At 46.7% G+C, this 24952-nt stretch overlaps 4 non-coding genes across 4 annotated transcripts; all 4 read right to left on the reverse strand.

The window, feature by feature from the left end:
* Window positions 1-12181: 12181 nt before the first annotated feature.
* On the reverse strand, window positions 12182-12254 carry Trnak-uuu (transfer RNA lysine (anticodon UUU)). Its single transcript has one exon. It is a non-coding gene; the product is annotated as a tRNA-Lys (tRNA).
* Window positions 12255-13768: 1514 nt separating this feature from the next.
* On the reverse strand, window positions 13769-13842 carry Trnat-agu (transfer RNA threonine (anticodon AGU)). Its single transcript has one exon. It is a non-coding gene; the product is annotated as a tRNA-Thr (tRNA).
* A 336-nt stretch (window positions 13843-14178) lies between these two features.
* On the reverse strand, window positions 14179-14251 carry Trnak-cuu (transfer RNA lysine (anticodon CUU)). The gene has a single exon. It is a non-coding gene; the product is annotated as a tRNA-Lys (tRNA).
* Window positions 14252-20300: 6049 nt separating this feature from the next.
* Window positions 20301-20373, reverse strand: Trnar-ucg (transfer RNA arginine (anticodon UCG)). The gene has a single exon. It is a non-coding gene; the product is annotated as a tRNA-Arg (tRNA).
* Window positions 20374-24952: the final 4579 nt, after the last annotated feature.

Below are 24952 nucleotides of genomic sequence, written 5' to 3' on the forward strand. Positions count from 1 at the left end.
CCGTCACCACTCCCATTGATTGTAAAGGAACATTGAATTTTTTATATTGATTTCCCAGGCCATATGTATATGAACATATCACCAAACCAACATTTTCTTTATACATGTTTCGAGCGTGCCAGGCAGATGGCGGCAAGGAGTTCAGGGGTAGATAGTTCTAGGCCTGGTTCCAGTGCTGCCCACATACCTGCCACCACTCACATTCATTGTAAAGGGACATTGAATTTTCTTTATTGATATCCCAGACCATATGTATGTGAACATATCACCAAACCAACATTCTCTTTTTATGTATACTGAGCGGGCCAGGCAGATGGTGACAAGGATATCAGGGGCATATAGTTCTACGCCTCTTGCGAGTGCCGCCCTCATACCCGTCACCACTCACATTGACTGTAAGGAACACTGAATTTACTTTATTGTTTCCCAGACCATATGTATATGAACATATAACCAAACCAACATTCTATTTTTACATATATCGAGGGGCCCAAGCAGATGGTGGCAAGTATTTCAGGGGCAGATAGTTCTAGGCCTAGTTCCAGAGCTGCCATCATACCGGTCACCACTCACATTGATTGTAAAGAAACATTTAATTTTCCTTATTTATTTCCCAGACCATATGTATGTGAACATATCACCAACCCAACATTTTCTTTATACATGTTTCGAGTGGGCCAGGCAGATGGCAGCAAGGATTTCAGGGACAGATAGTTCTAGGCCTGGTTCCAGTGCTGCCCTCATACGTGTCACCACTCACATTGATTGTAAAGGAACATTGAATTTTCTTTATTGATTTCCCAGACCATATGTATATGAACATATTACCAAACCAACAATCTCTTTTTACGTATATCGAGCGGGCCAGGCAGATGGCGGCAAGGTTTTCAGGGGCATATAGTTCTAGGCCTGGTGCGAGTGCCACCCTCGTACCCGTCACCACTTGCATTGATTGAAAAGCAACATTGAATTTTCTTTATTGATTTCCCAGACCATATGTATATGAACATATCACAAAACCAACATTTTCTTTATTCATATATCAAGCGGGCCAGGCAGATTGCGACACGGAGTTAAGGGGCAGATAGTTCGAGGCCTGGTTCCAGTGCTGCAATAATACCTGTTACCACTGACATTCATTGTAAAGGAACATTGAATTTTCTTTATTGATTTCCCTGACCATATGTAGATGAACATATCACTAAACCAAGATTTTCCTTATACATGTATCGAGCGGGCCATGCAGATGGCGGCAAGAATTTCAGGGGCAGATAGTTCTAGGCCTGGTCAAGTGCTGCCCTCACACACTTCACCACTCACATTGATTGTAAAGGAACAATGAATTTCCTTTATTGTTTTCCAGACCATATGTATATGAATATATCTCTAAACCAACATTCTCTTTATACATATATCGAGCAGGCCAGGCAGATTGCGGAGAGGAGTTCAGGGGTAGATAGTACTAGGCCTGGTCTGAGTGCCTCCCTAATACCCAACACCACTCCCATTGATTGTAAAGTAACATGGAAGTTTTTACATTGATTTCTCAGGCCATATATATATGAACATATCATCAAACCAACATTTTATTTATACATATATCGAGCGGGCCAGGCAGATGGCGGCACGGAGTTAAGGGCAGATAGTGCTAGGCCTGGTTCGAGTTCTGCCCTCATACCCGTCACCACTCACATTGATTGTAGTGGAAAAATGAAATTTCTTTATTGATTTCTCAAACCACATGAATATGAACATATAACCAAACCAACATTCTATTTTTACATATATCGAGGGGCCCAGGCAGATGGCGGCAAGTTTTTCAGGGGCAGATAGTGCTAGACCTGTTTCCAGTGCCGCCCTCATACTCGTCACCACTCACATTGATTGTAAAGGAACATTGAACTTTCTTATTTTGATTTCCCAGACCATATGTATAGGAACATATCACCAAACCAACATTCTCGTTTTACATATATCGTGAGGGCAAGGCAGATGGCGGCACGGAGTTAAGGGGCAGATAGTGCTAGGCCTGGATCCAGTGCCGCCCTCATACCCATCACCACTCACAATGATTGAAATGGAACATTGAATTTTCTTTATTGATTTCCCAGACCATATGTATATGAACATATCACCAAACCAACACTCTCTTTTTACATATATCAAGCGGTTCAGGCAGATGGTGGCAAGGATTTCAGTGGCATATTGTTCTAGGTCTGGTGCGAGTGCCACCCTCATACCCGTCACCACTCACTTTGATTGTAAAGGAACATTGAATTTTCTTTATTGATTTCCCAAACCATATGTACATGAACATATCACCAAACCAACATTCTCTTTATACATATATCGAGTTGGCCAGGCAGATGGCGGCAAGAATATCAGGGGGAGATAGTTCTATGCGTCTTGCGAGTGCCGCCTTCATAACCGTCACCACACACTTTGATTGTAGAGGAACATTGAATTTTCTTTATTGGTTTCCCAGACCATATGTATATGAACATATCACCAAACCAACACTCTCTTTCTACATATATCGTGCGGGCCAGGCAGGTGGCGGCAAGGACTTCAGGGGCAGATATTTCTAGGCCTCTTGCGATTGCCGCCCTCATAACCGTCACCACTCACATTGATATTAAAGGACCATTGAATTTTCTTTATTGATTTCCCAAACGATATGTATATGAACATATCACCAAACCAACATTCTCTGTATACATATATTGAGCGGGACATACAGATGGCGGCACGGAGTTAAGTGGCAGATATTGCTAGGCCTATTTCCAGTGCTGCCCTCATACCCGTCACCAATCACATTGATTGTGAAGGAACATTGAATTTTCTTTATTGGTTCCCCAGACCATATGTATATGAACATATCACCAAACCAACACTCTCTTTATACATAAATCAAGAGGGCCAGACAGATTGTGGCATGGATTTAAGGGGCAGATAGTTCTAGGCCTAGATCCTGTGCTACCCTCATACCTGTCACCACTCACATTGATTGTAAAGGTACATTGAATTTTTTTTATTGATTTCCCAGACCATTTATATATGAACATAACACCAAACCAACATTCTCTTTATACACATATCGAGCGGGCCAGGCAGATGGCGGCAAGGAGTTCAGGGGTAGATAGTTCTAGGCCTGGTTCCAGTGCTGCCCTCATACCTGTCACCACCCACATTGATTGTAAAGGAACATTGAATTTTCTTTATTGATTTCCCAGACCATATGTATATGAACATATCACCAAACCAACGTTCAATTTTCACGTATATCGAGCGGGCCAGGCAGATGGTGGCAACTAGTTCAGGGGCATATAGTTGTAGGCCTGGTGCGAGTGCCACCCTCATACCCGTCACCACTCACATTGATTGTAAAGGAACATTGAATTTTCTTTATTGATTTCCCAAACCCTATGTATATGAACATATCACCAAACCAACATTCTCTTTATACATATATCGAGCGGGCCAGGCAGATGGCGGTAACGATTTCAGGGGCAGAGAGTTCTACTGCTCTTGCGAGTGCCGCCCTCATACCCGTCACCACACACATTGATTGCAAAGGAACATTCCATTGTCTTTATTGATTTCCCAGATAATATGTATATGAACATATTACCAAACCAACACTCTCTTTCTACATATATCGAGCTGGCCAGGCAGGTGGCGGCAAGGATTTCTGGTTCAGATATTTCTAGGCCTGGTTCAAGTGCTGCCCTCATACCTGTCACCACTCACATTGATTGTAAAGGAACATTGAATTATCTTTATTGATTTCCCAGACCATATGTATATGAACATATCACCAAACCAACATTCAATTTTCACGTATATCGAGCGGGCCAGGCAGACGGTGGCAACTAGTTCAGGGGCACATAGTTGTAGGCCTGGTGCGAGTGCCACCCTCATACCCGTCACCACTCACATTGATTGTAAAGGAACATTGAATTTTCTTTATTGATTTCCCAAACCCTATGTATATGAACATATCACCAAACCAACATTCTCTTTATACATATATCGAGCGGGCCAGGCAGAGGGCGGTAAGGATTTCAGGGGCAGAGAGTTCTACTGCTCTTGCGAGTGCCGCCCTCATACCCGTCACCACACACATTGATTGCAAAGGAACATTCCATTTTCTTTATTGATTTCCCAGATCATATGTATATGAACATATTACCAAACCAACACTCTCTTTCTACATATATCGAGCTGGCCAGGCAGGTGGCGGCAAGGATTTCTGGTTCAGATATTTCTAGGCCTGGTTCAAGTGCTGCCCTCATACCTGTCACCACTCACATTGATTGTAAGGGAACATTGAATTTTCTTTATTGATTTCACAGACCATATGTTTATGAACATATCACCAACCGAACACTCTCTTTATACATATATCGAGCGGGGCAGGCAGATGGCGGCAAGGATTTCAGGGGCAGTTAGTTCTAGGCCTGGTTCCAGTGCTGCCCTCATACGTGTCACCACTCACATTGATTGTAAAGGAACATTGAATTTTCCTTATTGATTTCCCAGACCATATGTACATGAACATATCACCAAACAACATTCTCGTTTTACATATATCGAGTGTGCCAGACAGATGGCGGCAAGGATTTCAGGGGCAGATAGTCCTAGGCCTGGTTCCATTGCTGCTCTCATACCTGTCACCACTCACATTGATTGTAAAGGTACATTGAATTATCTTTATTGATTTCCAAGACCATATGTATATGAACGTATCAGCAATCCAACATTTTCTTTATACATATATTGAGCGGGGCAGGCAGATGGCGGCAAGGGGTTCAAGGACGGATAGTTCTAGGCCTGGACTGAATGCCGCCTTCATACCCGTCACCAGTCACATTGATTGTAAAGGATCATTGAGTTTTTTTCATTGATTTCCCAGGCCGTATGTATATGAATATATCACCAAACCCAAATTCTCTTAGCCTCGGTGAATACGTGCCGGGTAGCACGTCACACAGTACTCGTTTGCATTGGGTGGTCCCATACAGAATCTCTCCATGCTGCCTAATGTTTTCCTAACGTCACACTCTTCACGTACTTCACTTTCATTTCACAATCATTTCTGCTAGGTTATGGAATTGCATGAAAACCTGCAGAGCTTGTGGCGTCAAAATTAACACATATACTTGATGTGACTCATAAGCTGAACGAATTATTCCCCGACGTTGTCTTAGATGTGCAAGTGCCAGTCAAAACACGCGGCGACGGCACTCTGCCGACCATTTCGCCAGTTAACACCGGTCTTGTTGTGTGTGTTTCGAGCTCAAGAGCATCTCCAAGCAGGAAATGGTCAACAGCTATATTCAGACGGTTTCGTACTGCTCAATTGCTACACTAAAACGGTATGTTTCTTTTTCAGAACTGGAAAAACACGACCGTGACAGGATTCGAACCTTCAAGTCCGACGCCTTATCCATTATATTTTTTTATTTATTTATATTTATTTATTTATTTATTTATTTTTTTGATGGAGCAGGGAGGGGGCTGGCGGAGGCAAGGTGGGCAGGGGTCGCGACCCAAGGTCTGTCCACGATGCCTTCTCCTCCCATCCTGGGGATGTGATGTGGTACAAAGGATACAGTTGGTGTATTATTGTGATTTTTTTTTATTTATTCATTTATTTATTTTTAATTTTTTTTAACAGTGATGAACAGAAAACTAGTAAGTGCACTCCTTGTGTCGATTTGGGGACGCACGTAACTAAAACCATGCTAATAGTTGTAGAAAAAGGCATAAATAAAGAGAGCAAAGTGCGGGGCTAAGGAAACCATGAAACAAAACTGAAGGGTGGAATCCATACCACCATTAACCAGTGCTACATCTTGCACCGGATGGGATAACTAAAACTGCGAAGACCTTTTCGCACCGGGGACAAAAAGAGGAAACGGGACAAATACTACTACAGAGTGTGAGGGTTCACAACGAAACTCTCCATCTGCTGTATCATCCAGGTATGACTTCTCGTAATGATGAAAGTAGATCCCACGTTGTACCGTGTAGTGTTCTATTATCGTATTGTAATTTTAGCTTCTCTTACCCGTGACGTTCCAGCTACGTGGAGGGTCGTGGAACGCACTCCACAAAAATTTGGAAAAATATTGTCGCTACTTTGGGTTACGGAGGATCTTGCAATGTCGTTCCTGCAAATAGTTCCAAAAGTCTAAAGTGTCCTTAGTGCCGTCTTGAAACAAATAATGCACTGCATGTCCACGAAGCCACGTCATTGCATTAGTTTTAGTCCGTGGGTAATACGTTTCATCCGGGTATAAGGTAGTCTTAGGGGCGATATGATTTGGCGTTACCGGAAGGAAGTATGCTGACATTTGCCTCACTAAGTGCCACACTGCTGTAGACTCGCCACAGCTAAGACGGTGTTCATCGTTGTCTTGAACGCCACAGCTCGTGCACGTGGGTGAGTCTACCATGTGGATCGCATGTAGCCTTGATCTGGTCACCTGCTTACCGTTGACAGTGATATACCACATCGCCGTGACGTCAGTGTCTAGTGTTACGTGGTGAATCGTCCTCCACACTACCCTCCAGTTGACGTTCGGGTGCTTCCTCTCCACTACGTTGTCGGGTCGTCCACGTTGCAGGACCCTACAAACCGTCTTTGCCGACGCCAGTTGAGTCGCTGGTAAGGCAAGTCGAACGTAACTGAGTTCGAGGTAAAAGACACCGATGTAGAAGAGCGAAGAGGGGACGTGGTGTATCGGCACAGGCGGCAACAGGGAGGGCGGTGCTAGTTCTTCTATTGACAAATTGGTCAGACTGTCCGGACGGCGGTGCCATAGTTTGACTAATGTGCTCATAAATAGGGCAACCGCTCTGTCATAAACGTGATAAAGGCCAAGCCCTCCCCGATCCGGGGGAAGGGTGAGAGTCTCACATTTGATCTTGAAAAGCATTCTAGAACTCACGAAGGACCCAAAAGCCGCAAGTATACGGCGAGCTAACATCACCGGTATAGGTAATATCTGGGCGCAGTGCGGAATGTGTGACGCTAAATGTGTGTTGACATACTGAGACCGTTGGACGAAATCCAGGGCTCGTAGGCGGTTGTTGGCAATTCCAGTCCGAACATTTCGTAAAAGCCATCGAAAGTTGTGAGCAGCAGTCCGTCGTATATCGTCTGTAAAATCAATGCCGAGACATTTCAAACTATCACTGAGCTCTAAGGGGGTGACACTGTTCTCAGACAATCCGACCCCGATGTTCATTGCCACAGATTTTGCGACGTTGATACGACTACCAGTGGCCATGCCATATTTCGCTATCCAAGTTAGTGCGCTAGCGGTGTCGTCACCGTTGCGGATGACAATCAGCAGGTCGTCAGTGTACGCTTTACATCGGAAAGTGTGGCCTCGTAACGTCATACCCGTTAGTCGTTGGCGCAGGCCGCAGAGGAGAGGTTCCATGGCCACAGCGTAAAGTAAAGTGGACAGAGGGCAGCCTTGGCGTATCGATCGAGAAATTGTGAGGGGCTGCGAAGGTCGGCCGTTGACGATTACCTTGGACGTTGCGCCACGGAGTAGTCGCATGACGACAGTGACGAATGGCTGTGGGTACCGCATATGTTGGAGGACCGCTTCCAAATAGTTGTGGTCCACTCGGTCGAAAGCTTGACTAAAATCGATGGCCGCCAGTGCACCCTTCAGACGACATGCCCTCGCCAGTGAGATCAAGTCACGATATTCGCTGAGTGCCGTTTGAATATTATTGTCGCCTCCCAATGACGTCTGATCGGGTGAGATAACATTGCGTAGGGTCTGGCGTATCCGCGCAGCCAACAGTCGAGAAAAGGTCTTAAAGTCGCAGTTCAATAGCGTCAACGGGCGGTAGTCCTGCAGTCGTCAGCCACCAGACGGTTTGTGAATAGGAATAATCATCCCTTCCACAAGGGCCGCAGGGAGCGGCACGTCCGGGGATAGTAGTTCGCGACAGATGTCCGTCCATCGGGAGGCTAATAAATATTGAAAAGTCCGGTAAAATTCCAAGGGGAGGCCATCAGGACCCGGAGACTTGTTGACAGCTCCTTTTCTAATGGCGTTGGTCACTTCTTCTTCTGTAATTTCTTCCATCAAGGCCGCTTTTATTACCGGGGTGATGGTGCCGTAAATCGTCTGAGAGACGTCCTCCAGTGCTGTCGGATCACGGTTCTGAGCGGAATAGAGCTGGGCATAATGATCGTAGAACGCTGTGTTTATGTCTTGTTGCGTGGTGAGGCGATGACCGTCCTCCGTATCGATGAAGCGTATCATCGCCTGTTGGCGTCGTTTACGTTCACGAAGGACGTGGAACATTGACGGGCGTTCGCTAGGTATCCGATCCTGCGTCCTCGAGCGGATTGACTACCCCCTCTAGGTGGCGTCGCATATGAGCGAGGATCTGAGTCTTGGCACGGTGGACCGCCGTTTGTCGTTCCGGAGACGGCGCCATAGCATCGCAGGTGCGCAAGACCCGGAAGTAAAAGTCGAGTGTATGTCTTCGCCAAGTAGCATGGTCGCGACCGTAGGTTATCAACGTTCGCCTCAGTGCCGGTTTGGCGCAGTCCAACCACCAGCGGATCGTTGTGGGATACGCACGGAGGCGATTTTCACACGAATGCCACGTATCCTCAACGGCTTGGCGGCAATCCGGGTACGACAGGTGAGCGATTTTTAATTTCCACGGGCTGCGGCTTCTCCACATTTGTTGCCGCTGCAGGGTGACGGTACAAATGTAAGCTGAGTGGTCCGAGAATGCTGCAGGCCACAGTTCCACATCCTGTGTTACAGAGAGAGTAAGACATAAATCCTGTCGATACGACTGGAAGAGTGACTCGTGAAGTGCGTGAATCCCGGTCGGTGGCCGTGAAGACGTTCCCAAGTGTCCACCATCTGCAGGTCTCGAATTAGCGTCTCGAGTTCCGGGCACGGATTATGACGTGGTAGTTGGTCTCTGGGCGCCAGTACGCAATTGTAGTCACCTCCAAACAACAGACGATCGTGGGGGCCTTGGAAGAGCGGGGCGACGTCTTCCGCAAAGAATCGTGAACGTTCGCGACGTTTGTCCGTCCCGGAAGGTGCGTAGATATTGATAAGGCGGACACCCAGTACTGTGAGTGCCATTCCTCTTGCCCCAGGCAGAAACATCATATCGTCCGCCACTATCCCTTCCCGAAGAAGTACAGCGACACCGCTGCATGTTGGGGAAGCTGGAGAGACGCAAGCATCGTAACCGTACATGCCTGGGAAGTCGTTGACGTACACTTCCTGGAGGAGGGCTATGTCGATGGAAGCAGAGTTCAACATATCCTGAAGCAAGGATAACTTAGCGCGCGTCCGTATAGTGTTGATGTTTATAGTTGCAATGCGATAAGTTTGAGGTGTATCCACAGCATCCGTGTTGGCCATCAGTACCCCTGTAAGGCTGTCTCGTCACTCTAACTGATGGCGGGAAAGGGTCAGCACTGGTGGGATAAATTTCCCCCCGTGTCGTCCGACACGATGGGCAAGGGGTGTGCCTCACAGTCGTCTGCCCAGTCGCCATGAAATACCATCGGCTGTTGGTGGCTGTTAGTGGCTGCTGCGGCACTCGGCGCTGACTCCATCGGCTCTTCTGGCTGGGAATCGGCAGCGGCTGCCTGCTTGTTATCCTGCTGTTCTGTGGGGTCGGAGGGGCTGAAGCCGTCACCACGGCGATCTGTTGAGTTTGAAGTTACAGCGGACTCTGTACCGCCGGTACCGTCGTCGGAATTTCCACTGTCCATGTCAGACGATCGCTGCAAACACTCGTCCGATGGAGCACGCCGCCGTCTCTTGTGTTGTCGCGGGGAACGCTGTTTACGGTCGTGTGCTTCAGTATCTGAATGTGGGTAAATTTCTTCAGCTGCTCCGGTGTCTGGAAGAAAAGCCGCTGTCGGCACAACCCGTGGGTCAATGTCCATCCTGGCATCCATGCCTTCTTGCAAGGTCGGTCAGCGATTATCATCAGGTGGGGGTGCCGTTGTACAGACCGGATCCTGTACTGTAGAAGCCATTATGTTCACGCCGTCGGGGACGGCTATCGGACTAATTTCGTCAGTATCGGTAAAGGTTGCTGCCCGTGTAACTTCGGCGTAATTGAGAGGAAGGGTCGTCACCGTAGAAGGAGTCATAGATTCACATGTCGGGATTTGAGTAAGCCGTCGTCGGGGACAATCCGAACGGACGTGCCCTACTTGGCCACAACCAGAGCAAGTGCGTGGCTGACCGTCATACATAATGATCGCCCTACATCCGCCGATGACAAGATAGGACGGAACATGTTTGGTCAATTCAATTTTAATCTGTCGTACCCCGTTCTTAACGGGGTACGTTGTAAAGGTGGTCCATTTTTCTGCCATATGGCTGATCACTCCGCCGTAGGGCTGGAAAGCTGCGCCGACTACGTCCGGTGGTACTTCAAAAGGGAGTTCGAAGACGCGTATCGTACGTAGGCCAAGCCCCGCGTGATCGATAGAGACCGCCCCAATATGGCCATCAGAATGTTTGAATTTAAGACCGTTCGCATGTGCGCTCACGATGCTGTTGCACACCTCGTCATTTACTAGCTTGACGTAGACAACACTGCTCGTGATAGAGAGATGGATACCAATTATGTCTCGCGGGTCAATTTTAACGTCGTCACGTAAGAAACGTTCCACTTCAAAAGCTCGCGGTCGTGCATGATCGGGTTGAAAACTGATCTTGATGGTGGTTTGTCTGTATGAATGTGCCATGGTGCGTCGGTAGTGACAACGCAGTAGTAAACAACTACGAGCACTCGCGACCACGCGGACGGGACGTAAACAAGACGTCCTCGCCGCAGCGCTGCGGAAAGCAGACTGACCATTAGGCCACACGGTCACTGACGACCAAGTATAACTTATATACGACTCACCTCGAAACGCTCACACCCCAGAGGAATTGTGTTTTCGTTCTATACAGACGCTGCCCCTTGCTGTTTCCCACCCTTTCGTCACATTCAACCTCTTACGAGACCGACCAAATATAGACTGGGAAACAAAACCACACACTTTGTGCATTCGCAATCGAAGACAGGGCGTCTCTCGCCGCATTTGCTACGATGGCCATTTGCTACTTCTGCAGAAGCGGCGGCGACGACGACGACCGAGAGAGACTCTGAGATATATGAAAAATACATCTACTGTCTCGTCCCACATTATGCTGTACCGCTTTGACAAATGCTTTATCTGCGCCATTCGCCTTAATCACATCTGAGAGTAATTCTTAATAAAACGAGTGTCGCTAATTGTTCGTCATCCCAATTACTGCTTGCTATACGGCCACGACGCACAACTGATATCCAAAATTCGTCTGCCTCCTGTGAGAATCGAACTCATGACCCCTGGTTTACTAGACCAGTGCTCTGCAACTTCTTTTTTTTTTTTTTTGATGTGGTGAGAGTGATTTTGCCCCAGTGAGTAAAACGTGTACCTCTGGTGGGACTCGAACCCACAATCCCCAGTTTAGGAGACCGATGCCTTATCCATTTTCTTTAACGAGCATTTCCGGTACCGGGAATCGAACCCGGGCCTCCTGGGTGAGAGCCAGGTATCCTAGCCACTTTTTTTTCTTTTTATCTTTTTTTCCCTTCCTCTGAGGGTTGAACTCACGACCCCTGGTTTACCACACCAGTGCTCTGCCACTTTTTTTTAATATACAATCATGTATATGAAGGAGATTATAACTGAAAATTATCGCGGCTCCATTGCCTTGTGGTAACAGAAAAACGACAAAGAAGTGAAAGGAAAAGGGAAAATTAATCCACTGAGCTAAAGATGCGCGGCCTAGCGGTACTTTTGCGTACTTCGTCCTTACGGTCGTCTGGATAATCAGTCTTCAGCTGACAACACTTCATATTACCGACTAATATTTGCAGCTATGGATACCCATTACTGCTTGGCTACACATCTGACACGTAACCGCTGTGATCTCCGACCAACACCACTTGCATTTCAGAACATGTCTTTCAAACATGTCTACAAAATCACCTTCACCTTCAAATACAGTTTCCTTGCGACTGACGGAGACCTAGGCAAAGTTTAAAGTTGCTATTTCCATTAAAACACGTTAATCAGAAAAATGGTAATTTACATCTGCAGCGGAACAAAATTCCGTTCCGCCCAGCGTGGGGCTCGAACCCACGCCCCTGAGATTAAAAGTCTCATGCTCTAGCGACTGAGCTAGCCGGGCTGCCTCTGTGAACACATGCCGGGTACCACGTCACACAGTACTCGTTTGGGTTGGGTGTTCCAATACAGAATCTCTCCATGCTGCCTAATGTGTTCCTAACGTCACACTCGTCACGTACTTCACTTTTATTTCATAATCATTTCTGAGAGGTAAAGGAATTGCATGAAAACCTGCAGAGCTAGTGGCGTCAAAATTAACACACATACTGGATGTGACTCATAAGCCGAACGAGTTACTTTCCGACGTTGTCTTAGATGTACAAGTGTCAGTCAAAACTCGCGGCGACGGCACTCTGCCGACCATTTCGCTAGTTAACACCGGTCTTGTTGTGTGTGTTTCAAGCTGAAGAACATCTCCAAGCAGGAAATGGTCAACAGCAACATTCAGACGGTTTCGTACTGCTCAATTGCTACATTAAAACGGTATGTTTCTTTTTCAGAACTGGAAAAACACGACCGTGACAGAATTCAAACCTGCAGTCTTCGGATCCGAAGTCCGACGCCTTATCCTTTTTTTTTTTAATCTCATTTTGTGCGCTTTTCTTTGTTGTATCTGCTCGGGGCGGGCGTTGTAAGTCATCCGATGAAGTTCATTGATGATCGATCAATTCAGTTCACGGTACGTAACCCTCTGACCGAACACTCTGAGCTAACGTGCCGGCAAAAATCTCATATTGTTCGTTTCATCTGCTAGTGGCGGACGTCGTAAGACGTCCGTTTCAGTTCGTCGTTGATCCCTTAACTCAGTTGTTTTTTTATTACAGAGGCAGCTAACACTGACCGAACACGCTGAGCTCCGTGCTGGCAAGACCATTTCGCTAGTTAACATCGGTCTTGTTGTGTGTGTTTCAAGCTCAAGAGCATCTCCAAGCAGGAAATGGTCAACAGCAAAATTCAGACGGTTTTTGTACAGCACAATTGCTACACTAAAACGGTATGTTTCTTTTTCAGAACTGGAAAAACACAACCGTGACAGGATTCGAAAGTGCAATTTTCGGATCCGAAGTCCGACGCCTTATCCATTAGGCCACACGGTCACTGACGACTTAGTATAACTTATATACGACTCATCTCGAAACGCTCACACCCCTGAGGAATTGTGTTTTCGTTCTACACAGCCGCTGCCCCTTGCTCTTTCCCACCCATTCGTTACTTTCAACCTCTTACGAGAACGACCAAATATAAACTGGGAAACAAGACCACACTCTTAGTGCATTCGGAATCGAAGGCGGGGCGTCTCTCGCCGCATTTGCTACGATGGCCATTTGCTACTTCTGCAGAAGCGGCGGCGACGACGGCCGCAAGAGGCTCTGAGATATGTGAAATATACATCCATAAGATATAATTCAGACTGCCTCGTCCCACCTTATGCTGTACCGCTTTGCTTTATCTGCGCTATTCGCCTTAATCACATCTGAAAGTAATTCTTAATAAAACGCCTGTCGCTAATTGTTCGTCATCCCACATACTGTTTGCTATACGGTCACGACGCGCAACTGATTTCGAAAATTCGTCGGCCTCCTGTGAGGATCGAACTCACGACCCCTGGTTTACTAGACCAGTACTCTGCCACTGAGCTAAATAGGGGCGGCGTAGCTGTTCTTTTGCGTACTTCGTTCTTACGGTCGTCTGGATCATCAGTCTTCAGCTGATAACACTTCATATCACCGACTAATATTTGCAGCTTTGGCGACCCATTACTGCTTGGCTACACATGTGACGCGTAACCGATGTGCTCTCCAAACAACAACACTTTCATTTCAGAACATGTCTTTCACACATGTCTACAAAATCACCTTCACCTTCAAATACAGTTTCCTTGCGACTGACGGAGACCTAGGCAAAGTTTAAAGTTGCTATTTCCATTACATCACGTTAATCAGAAAAACGGTGATTTACATCTGCAGCGGAACAAAATTCCGTTCCGCCCAGCGTGGGGCTCGAACCCACGACCCTGAGATTAAGAGTATCATGCTCAAGCGACTGAGCTAGCCGGGCTGCCTTTTAAATTTTTTTTTTAAATTTTTTTATAGTTTATTTTCTTTTTTTATGCATCTCAGCGCTAGGCAGTCGGCGGCAAGGCGGGCAGGCGTCGCATCCTTAGGCCTGGCCACGATGTCACCGCCATACCCCGCACTCATTCGCAGGGTTTTGTGATTTTATGTTATGGCTATTTGTGTATTATTCATTTTTGTATTAATTTTCAAAGTGGCATCATGTGCGCCAGTGTTTTTATACATATAAACAGAATGTTAAAATAAATTCATGTCTGGTCTTAGGATCACGCAGCACACTATGAAATCCAGCACATCAGATACTCTAAGTTGGTCTTCGCGTACAAATAATTTTCCCAGTTTCCATGTCGTTTATTAGTATGGTGAATTCTGTTGCCAGATGGTTGATTGTGGATTCCTGCTTCTCAAAACCTTGAGCATGCTATGCGTTTGAAGATGCGCGCTGGTAACGTGGGGGCACCATAGAGCAGGGACATGCCAAACAACCATTCCTCTTGATAGGAATAATAGAAGCTGCAGAAAACTTCTGGTTCTTACTAAATCTTTGTGCAGCTTTGATGAAAGATAATGCGAAATGAAAGTAAACAAATGAGTATCCTCTTCTGGGTGTCGCACTGTGGAACCAAAAGTAAAGTGCTTTCATTGCAAAACGAAAAGGAACACCAAAATACAATTAAATGTTCGAGGCCGAGTGCACGATGTACTCTGTACCGTCTATTGATCCATGATGCAAATCACCCACATCTGACGGTGCGGAGCAGACCAATCCATGGAAACAATAACAATAATAACAAAGTAGTGAAAAAAAAGAAAAACTCCGCCCAATGGATTTAGAAACTTAAATTCTTCCATCACTTAAAGCAATAGTGAGAAAATATTGGAACTGGTCTTTATACTGTCGCAATTTCCTAATCGCATAGTACTCTTCGATGAGGTACATCTGATAATCGTGTAGCGTTGCCGTTGTATGGACGAGCATGTAATAGACGAACTGGCCCATGAGCCAGACATAACTATTATTCTTAGATTGAGGATAAAGCTGCCAGTCCGGTCGGAGCGCGTCTTGAAGTTGAATGGAAGTATCCGACGTCCTATTAATGGCAGCGAATTTCTTTCGTGTCCACTGCCATATCTGTGTTTGATCCCTGCAGTGGAAGAGATGCGGCAGGGTTTCCACTAGGTTACACTTGGCACAAAACGGGGTGGGCCGCAGCTTGATTTTGTGCAATTTCTCTCCAGTGGGAATCACCTTATTGACAGCGTCATACCAAACAGATCGAACTCTGGAACGAAGGAACGGATAACTAATGTTCTTCCATATATTTCTATAGTTTATGCCTAAATGTTTCTTCTCAATTGGGTTATTCAGCTGCCGTTTAGTAAGAGCACGATAGATCTCCGCCGTGTGGAACGGATGCGGGTTATCCTGAACATAGCTGAGCTCCACGTAATATCGCCAGACATAACTGAGCTCAGGATGAATGTGTCCCACATACGTTGGCGCAGACAACTCCTTTGGACGTAAGGTCTTGAAAAGCTGTTCCGTAAGGCTATTTTGGTTACTGTGTAGTATGCAGGAAGTACGAGTTAAAAAAGTAGCCACACATTGGGATTCCACGTCTTTGACGCCTAAGCCACCTCGGGAACGAAGTAACGAGGTAGCTTTAAAGGAAACTTTAAAGATGTTCCCTCCCCAGACATACCAGCAAGCAAGTGCTAAAAATTTTTTCGCAATGGCTGTTGGGATTGGTAAAACAGCGGCAGTATGATAGAGCTTACTGAAAACGTAACTATTAATAAACTGTGCCCTCTGCATCCGGTCTAAAGACCGCATGTTATGTTCTTTGATCACCGCACGTAAGATGGTAAGCTTGCGTTCCCAATTCGCGTTGAGCATTGCCTGGGGATGTGGTGATATAACCAGTCCTAAATGCCACAGATGTTCGGTCTTCTCCAACCAAGAAATATCGATGGAGTTTGGATTACGACCCAACGGCATGATTTTGGACTTTCGCTCATTAAGTCTGGCGCCACAAGCGACAGAGTACTGATGGACAATCCGACGAACTGACCCCAGCTCTTCGGTGGTGGTAATAATCACACTGATATCGGCGGCATAGGCGTGGTAGACCGTTTTGTTGTTTAACGTTTGCAACCCATGTAAAGTTATGTAAAACTTTTTAAGAAGTGGCTCTATAGCAATCGAGAATAAAGTCATGGAAAGGGGGCACCCTTGTCGTACTGATTGTCGTATAGGCACAGGGGCGGTTAACTTGCCGTTAACCTTCACGCGTGAAGACGTTCCGCAGATACATTTCTTAATAAGCTGTCGAAAACGCTGACTGAATCCCATTTTACTCATTGTGCGCAATAAAAATCAGTGATTAATTCTGTCAAACGCCTTATCGAAGTCGAGAAACAGTAACGCCAAATCAGTGTTGGTAATCCAAGTTAAATAAGCCAGGTCACGATATTCACACAGGGCATTTAACATAGATCGACCACTGACTGCACTCGTCTGATAAGGGCCAAGTACTTTGCCAAGAAGCACTTTAAGCCTGTTGCTTATAATCCTAGTCAAGATCTTGAAATCGGAGTTAAACAACGTAATGGGCCGAAAATCATTTAACATAGTCGGATTTGATGTTTTAGGAACCAGGACAACCATTCCTTGCGTGAACTGCGGGGGGAAGGCAGCATGCGAGAACAATTCATTGTACATTCGGGTCAATTCGTCACCGATCACATCCCAATACCGTGAATAAAATTCGACCGGTAAGCCGTCTAAGCCGGCAGCTTTGTTCTTGGCAGCGCACGCAATAATGGACTTAACTTCAGAGTTGGTGACATTGGCCAAGAGATCAGCGTTATCATCCTGATCCACTGTGGAGGCGATGTCGGTTAAAAATCATCCCCCGCCGATAGATCGGTATCTGACTCGGAATAATGTTCTCGAAAATAATTGAAGACATACGCCTTGATAGCACCCTGCTCATTGTACAGATGCCCCCCAGCATCCGTAAGATGAGCAATAAGTTTTTGTTTACCACGTTTCTTTTCCCGTATGATATGGAATAACGATGTGGACTCGTGGGAAACGTCATCAGAAGAGCGCGATCGTACCCGATTACCAACAAGTGCTTCACGAACTAAAGCTGTAAGTTTTGCTTTGATACGCTTGATGCGGATCAGGTTGTCGGACAATGCGGAGGGGTCGCTGTACAGCTGGCATAAACCGAGGAAATAAAATTCTAGAGACTGTTTCCTCCAATAAGCCCTGGTCCTGGCAAACTTGCAGAGACATTTCTGAATCCGCGGCTTAACAAAATCCGTCCACCAAAGAATGCGCTCCCTATACCGAGCTTGCCTCTGGAGGCACTGCTGCCACGTGGCAACGAGGCAACGCCTTCTTCTAGCAGAGAGACATTCAGCTGCCACGTGCCGCGTCCCAAAAATGTCTTCTGTCGCAAATGCCGTAACGTTACGTGGTATGCGGAGTGGTCACTAAAACTGAGCGGCCATAGTTCACAATCACGAATGGTATTTAAAAGGTCTTGAGAAACATAAAACCTATCCAGACGGCTGGAAGAAGCAGCGCTCACATAGGTATATCCCATCGTGTGTGGTCGAAGGTGACACCAACTATCTTTTAAATGCAGTCCATCTGTTAACATTAGTAGGTCGGGACAAAAATTAAAATTCGGACGTTGATCTGCTTTGCGCAAAACGCAGTTAAAATCCCCACCCAGGATGATCTTCAGACGAACGTTTGTCAATAATGGCACAACTTCAGCCCTAAAAAAATCACTTCTGTCCCGTCCGCCAGCGGACCCTGTCGGGGAGTACACGTTCAGGAGAAGCAAATCCTGTAATTGGGCGGCAATGCCGCGTCCCGTTTCTAAGATCGCTGTAGGTTGGTAAGCCATGCCAGCTTTGAATAAAATCGCAGTTCCCGTCTCAGTGCCTAGATTTAATATGGCATCATACCCAGGTATTTCTCTAACCTTGGGTGACACAACTTCTTGGAAGAAAACTATATCGATATCTGCTGCGTGTAGAGAGTCGGTCAAACATTTAAGTTTGACATCGGATGCGATCCGATTTAAATTAACTGTGGCAAGTGTGTAATCTTGCATGGTGGGGATAGGAAGGGTCCGTTTTATTCACTGTCGTCGGCCCAAGACTTTTCGGATGGCGTATGCTGATGGCCAGTATCCATCAGCTCAGGACTCGGACGGTCGACATGCATGTCCATATCGGCCTCCCCCACGTGGCGGGCGACGGAACCCATTTCATCTGTGCTGCCGCGGTCACTGCCGTCTTTTCGGATCTGCTTTATGGTGCGCTGCAGTTTCTTTTCCAGAGTGCGTATCTCCTCCTCACTCTGCTTCCGTGCCGCCCGCTTAGATTTCCCCGTTCTTTGGGGAGGTGCGTCGGCGTCAGAAACGGTTTTGGTATCCGTCAAGAGGCTGTGCATAGAGCCTTCCTCAGATTGGTCACTGCCGGGAGGGAGGGGTGTGCGGGGCGCAACGTCAGGGGTGCAAGAAACGCGCGACCTGTCGCCACCATCCGACAACTGTTTCAGCTCAGCGAACATGGTTGGAGTAATGACGGGAGTCGGTCCTGCATGGTCGGCACGACGGCCGACAGTCGTGGAAACCTGCAGGTGTGCAGCGTGGCTGTCGGCATCGGTGACATCACTACGAACGGGACATTGGGGGGTTGTCGCAGAGTTGTTGACAATAACTGCGCCGGCGTCTGGGGTCACCGCAGCCGGTTGGTGGAGCGTCGGGTGTGTCACAGGCGACTCCATCAGAGTCTTGGCGTAAGACAACCGATTGTCATCTTGCCCATCGAGAGGCGTAAGACAATGTTGCATTCTTCGTCGACCCGCCCGGACACGGGGACAAGCAGATTTTAAATGGTCGGTAGAACCACAAATTACACAAGTTCTCGGTTGTCCTTCGTACATCACCACCGCTCGAAAACCCTGCACCAAAATGTTGGACGGGATGTGCTTCGTCAAATCAATTTTCGCATTCCTAAAGCCATTATCTAAATTGAAATGTCTGTAACCCCTCCACTGCCCGGCATGAATTTGCAGGACATTACTGTAGCGAGACAAAGCTTGCCGAATTCTATCGAAGCTAACTTCGAAAGGCAAATTAAATATCCGGACGGTTCGTAGCCCTAGGCCAGCATGACTAACAGACACTTTGCATATTTCGCCTTTAGAATTTACAAAATCCGCTGTGCCCTCAATGAGGGTCATAATACGAACGCAAGGATCGTCACTAACAAATTTTACATACACAGCGTTCGCAAGAAAATCATATGAAAAGCCAAGAACTTCTTCATCTCGCAGTCCTAAACGATCGTAAAACCAGTCAACGAGTTCGTGAACCTGAGGTCAAGCATATCCATACGGAAATCCAAATCGTAGCGTGTAACGTCTCAACTCATCTTCCATCACTTTCTTGAAGTACTACTTACAGTACCAACAGCTGCGGGCGACGCCAAGCTCAGGCGAAGCGACCACTACCGCACGTCTGCTCACGGCCGCGGCCGCGGCGGAACTATCTGCCTAGGTGAATATGTGCCGGGTAGCACGTCACACAGTACTCGTTTGGGTAGGGTGGTCCCATACAGAATCTCTCCATGCTGCCTAATGTTTTCCTAACGTCACACTCGTCACGTACTTCACTTTTATTTCATAATCATTTCTGAGAGGTAAACGAATAGCATGAAAACCTGCAGAGCTGGTGGCGTCAATATTAACACACATACTTGATGTGACTCATAAGCCGAACGAGTTACTTTCCGACGTTGTCTTAGATGTGCAAGTGCCAGTCAAAACTCGCGGCGACGGCACTCTGCCGACCATTTTGCTAGTTAACACCGGTATTGTTGTGTGTGTTTCAAGCTGAAGAACATATCCAAGCAGGAAATGGTCAACAGCAACATTCAGACGTTTTCGTACTGCACAATTGCTACACTAAAACAGTATATTTCTTTTTCAGAACTGGAAAAAACGACCGTGACAGGATTCGAACCTCCAATCTTCGGATCCGAAGTCCGACGCCTTATCCATTAGGCCACACGGTCACTGACGACCAAGTATAACTTATATACGACTCATCTCGAAACGCTCACACCCCTGAGGAATTGTGTTTTCGTTCTACACAGCCGCTGCCCCTTGCTGTTTCCCACCCATTCGTTACATTCAACCTCTTACGAGACTGACCAAATATAGACTGGGAAACAAGACCACACATTTTGTGCATTCGGAATCGAAGGCGGGGCGTCCCTCGCCGCATTTGCTACGATGGTCATTTGATACTTCTGTAGAAGCGGCGGCGCCGCCGCCGCCGACGACGACGACCGCGAGTGGCTCTGAGATATGTGAAAAATACATCTATAAAATATAATTCAGACTGCCTCGTCCCACATTATGCTGTACCGCTTTGGCAAATTCTTTATCTGCGCTATTCGCCTTAATCACATCTGAGAGTAATTCTTAATAAAACGCCTGTCGCTAATTGTTCGTCGTCCCAGATACTGTTTGCTATACGGCCACGACGCACAACTGATTTCCAAAATTCGTCTGCCTCCTGTGAGGATCGAACTCACGACCCCTGGTTTACTAGACCAGCGCTCCGCCACTTTTATTTTTTTTATTTTTATTTTTTTGCAGGCTGTGTGTACTATGTCCCTCTTGTTGTAAGCACTAGACAATCAGAACAGCTACAGGGCGGAGTAATTCACATCCTCAGCGGTAATTGCATTGTCACAAAGGCAGAGCAATTCCATAGGCGTCAGCTTCAAAAAGATCGCATGCCGATACCCGGGTTCGAACTAGGGACCTTTAGATCTTCAGCCTAACGCTCTCCCAACTGAGCTTTTTTTTTTTTTTTAATCAACAACTAAAACACTCTTCTTTGCTTGTCTCTGATTGCTTCTGGAGAAGTATAGAAAAAAAAATAGCTCCGTTGCTAACACGAGAATTGTCCTCATTTTCCGGCGTACTGGAGTCTGCGAGTGGCGGGGGTGGGAACCAGGACGCGTGACAGAAGCAGTGGGGCCTCTTCGCGGCACCACTGGTGTCCTGCGGCCCGGGCTCACCCACTTACACTCACATGTCTCACCCTATACCCATTCTATTAAATGTTAATTTAAGCATATTGCCGAATATGTTGCCATGATTAGGATATCCGCAGGTTTTTGCGAATTCGATGTCCATAAACAGCTTGAATTCTAAGTGATCGTCACCACCAAGTTTATTAAAAACATAGCTGGAATAAGTGCCCAGCAACCACATAACTACATTATTTTTCGACGGCGGATAAAATCGCACGTCGGGTCGAGACAACATAGTTGAAGGTATGTTGGTGGTTGTGGTCCTCGTAATAATGGCTAATTTTTCTCTCAACCAACCCCAATTTCGTGCACGTTCTCCGCAGGTATAACGGTGCATAACGGTATCCACCAGTTGACGGCTATGGCACAGAGTTGTATCACTGAGTCCGATTTTATGTAGCCTCTCACTTGTACTAATCACTTCATTGATTGCTTTGTACCATGCAGTTCGAGCGGCTGAAGTAAGGATCCTGGAACTGACATTACGCCACACTATATCCCAGTTGATGCCACTGCACTTCGTAACAATTGGATTTGGTCCTTCATGTTGTCGCCAGTATGCCAATATTGCTGTAGCTGCTAAATGTCGAGAATTTAAGCTCTTGACTAATGTAGCTGCATGCAAGGAAATAGTCGCGGATGTATTTGAGCTTGTAACTGATGGTCTGAATGTTCAGCGGGTGGTCAAGACTTTGCGGCCTGACAGCATAGAATAATTGCGCCGTAATGCCCGAAGGGCAGTTGGTAAGGATAGAGACCGTCCTTGTGACATAGAGAGCCGCTGCCTTTTTCTTGATGTCGACTAAGCCCATCCCTCCGTTCAGGGGGTGGAGTGTAGCAGTTTTGGCAGATACACGAAAAATTTCCACGCGCTAAATAAAATTTGTTATCGTCGACATAATATTTCTAGCAATGACAGCAGGGAGCGGCAGAAGCTGCGCCATGTAGTAGGCTTTTGATAAGATACAGGCATTGATAAGTTGAATGCGATCAAATTGGTTGAGGCTGCGATGGTAATTATCAATTAGGGCTCCATTTATTTTACGTGCTACATCTCGCCAGTTAGCCGCTATCATCTGTAGAGAGGACGCCGTCAACATGATCCCCAGAGCCTTGTGTTCTCTGACTTGTTTAGCATAATCAACACGCAAATGCTGGAGGCCACAGAGGTTCAGAAATTTGCTTTTGTGTTCATTTAACTGCACCCCTGACACCAGACAGTATTTCCGAAGTTCAGCCTCTAATACCGTGACATCATCGACATCGCGAATCACCACACCCACATCGTCGGCATAAGCTCCGATTACACTTTTTACCCCAGAAATTGTAATCCCAGTGAGTTTCGTCTCCAACTGTTGTAACAGAGGTTCAAGGAAAAGTACAAAAAGCAACATAGACAGAGGGATCCCTTGTGGAACCCCTCGATTTTGTCCCCGATGATGTGCCAATATTGCTTGTAAAATTCAATTGGTAAACCATCAGGGTCCGGCGATTTCCCAATCGGCGAACTGCAGACAACCCCCAAAACATCTTTATTACTGAAGGCCAACGAGATAGAGTCATTGTCTTCCCTAGTTACGGTAGATGAAATGGCACTAAACAGTCCATCATAGCAGTCATCGTGTAGAGTCACTGATGCGTAGGTGTTGACAAAATAGTCGTGCAGTGCTGTGACAATCTCTCGTTGTGTGTCAACCGTTGTTCCATCCTCGAGTTTCAGGGCGCCAATAAAAGTCCGCCTCCTGTTCCTTGTATGTTTGACGAGGTGGTACAGAGCCGCTGCTTCATCATCTCTGACCGACGTCACTTTAGATTTTATCTTAAGGCCGTCCAGTTGCCTCCTCTTCAGACAGATTAATTTTGCCTTTATTTTCCGAATGTCGTCAATTCTGGTGGCCGTCGCGTCTGCACGATCGTACAGGTCCCGTAAGATTGTGTAATAAAATTCCATCGTCTTTTTGATTTCCGCCGCCCTTTCAATTCCGAATGACATGATAACTTTTCGCAGTTTCGGCTTTGCCTGCGGAGTCCACCACTCTATAGTGCTGCGAAACTTGTGAGTAGCGCGCAAGCACTGCTCCCAAGCACGACGCACCCCCTCCTCCAGCTCAACATCCGATAACAAAGACACATTCAGGTTCCATTGATCTTTATACCATCGCGTGGGTTGGGGAAGTAATTTCAAGCACGCGATGACACCACTGTGATAGGAGAAACTGGAGGGGATCGTCTCTACTTTTAATAAATCATTCTCGATAACATCGGAAACATAAATCCGGTCGATTCTGCTACAGGAATTTGCGACGATGTGAGTGAAGCGTACCAATGTCGGGTACCTAATTTCCCACGCATCTTTAAGTTTGAGGTCGGTCACGAGGCGCTTTAATTCAGACGAATAATTAAAAGTTGGGGACTGATCTTTCCTGGATAAGACACAATTAAAATCACCACCAATGATAATGTGTCGGGGATTTTTCCGAAATAAAAAAAGTAGCTCGTTCCGCTCTATAGGTATTACCAGAAGGTGCGTACAAGTTGATGATGGTGACGCCGAAAACGGTGATCCCGATCCTTCTACCCGATTCCAATTTGTCGATCTGAGTAACTGGAATCCCTTCTCTAATTAAGACTGCGGTGCCCACGGTCGTTTCCAGGGAAAAATTTGCAATGCCGACAAACCCAGGAAGAGTAAATTGTGGCATCGACACCTCCTGCAAAAGTGGTATATCAGTACCGGGCTCATATAGATATTGTTTTAATGCATGCAGTTTCACTTCTGATCTGATTTTATTAATATTGAGGGTCGTGATCGTATAGGCCTGTGACATAATAACAGGACGTCTGAGAGAAGAAGGGATCAACTGCCGTTAATTGCCCACATCTCCATGCCATTCCATGTGAGTAGCGGCCGCGGAATTCCTGTCTGGAACGTCACTGAGTTGATCTCTTGCATCTTTGTTTTTACTCTTTTTCCGGACAGCATTAACATTGGGTGGTACTCGGATCCTGTGACGGACACTCTGCAGCACCGCTGCAGTCGGAGGTGTGGGAGGGTCTTGGGTGATGTCAATCGTCTCTCCCGACACATCTTGCGCCGGGAGCGCATGCGCCGAAACCGCTGGCGAGTGATCAGCTGAGCCACCACTTTCACTATCAGCTTGTTTGGCAACACTCGCTGCCCGAAGTTGTTTGTTGTCACTGACAGTCCCAGGCTGCTGTGTTTGTATACCGTCGCGGAGTTGCTGACATTCATGTTGTTCTGAGGCTAGGGTCGGAGCAGTTGCCACGTGTTGTGTACCGTCCGCTCCCGGAGACATTGTTTGTATACCATCACGGCGAGCCGCGATGTGAGTACTTCCAGTAGATACGTGAGCCACATCTACTTGTTGACCTTCCTGAGTGTGCTGTTGCGGAAGTTCTGAGACATGAGCCTGTGGTAACTGAACGGCGTCGACGGAAGTATCGACGCTTGAAATTGCGGTAGAAGAATCGTCCAAAATCGCTGCACCGGTTATAACTTTAGTATCCGAAGCGATCCCCCGTACGA

This window comes from Schistocerca gregaria, unplaced genomic scaffold (genome assembly GCF_023897955.1).
Source record: "Schistocerca gregaria isolate iqSchGreg1 unplaced genomic scaffold, iqSchGreg1.2 ptg000178l, whole genome shotgun sequence".
In the NCBI taxonomy this organism is placed as follows: Eukaryota; Metazoa; Arthropoda; class Insecta; order Orthoptera; family Acrididae; genus Schistocerca; species Schistocerca gregaria.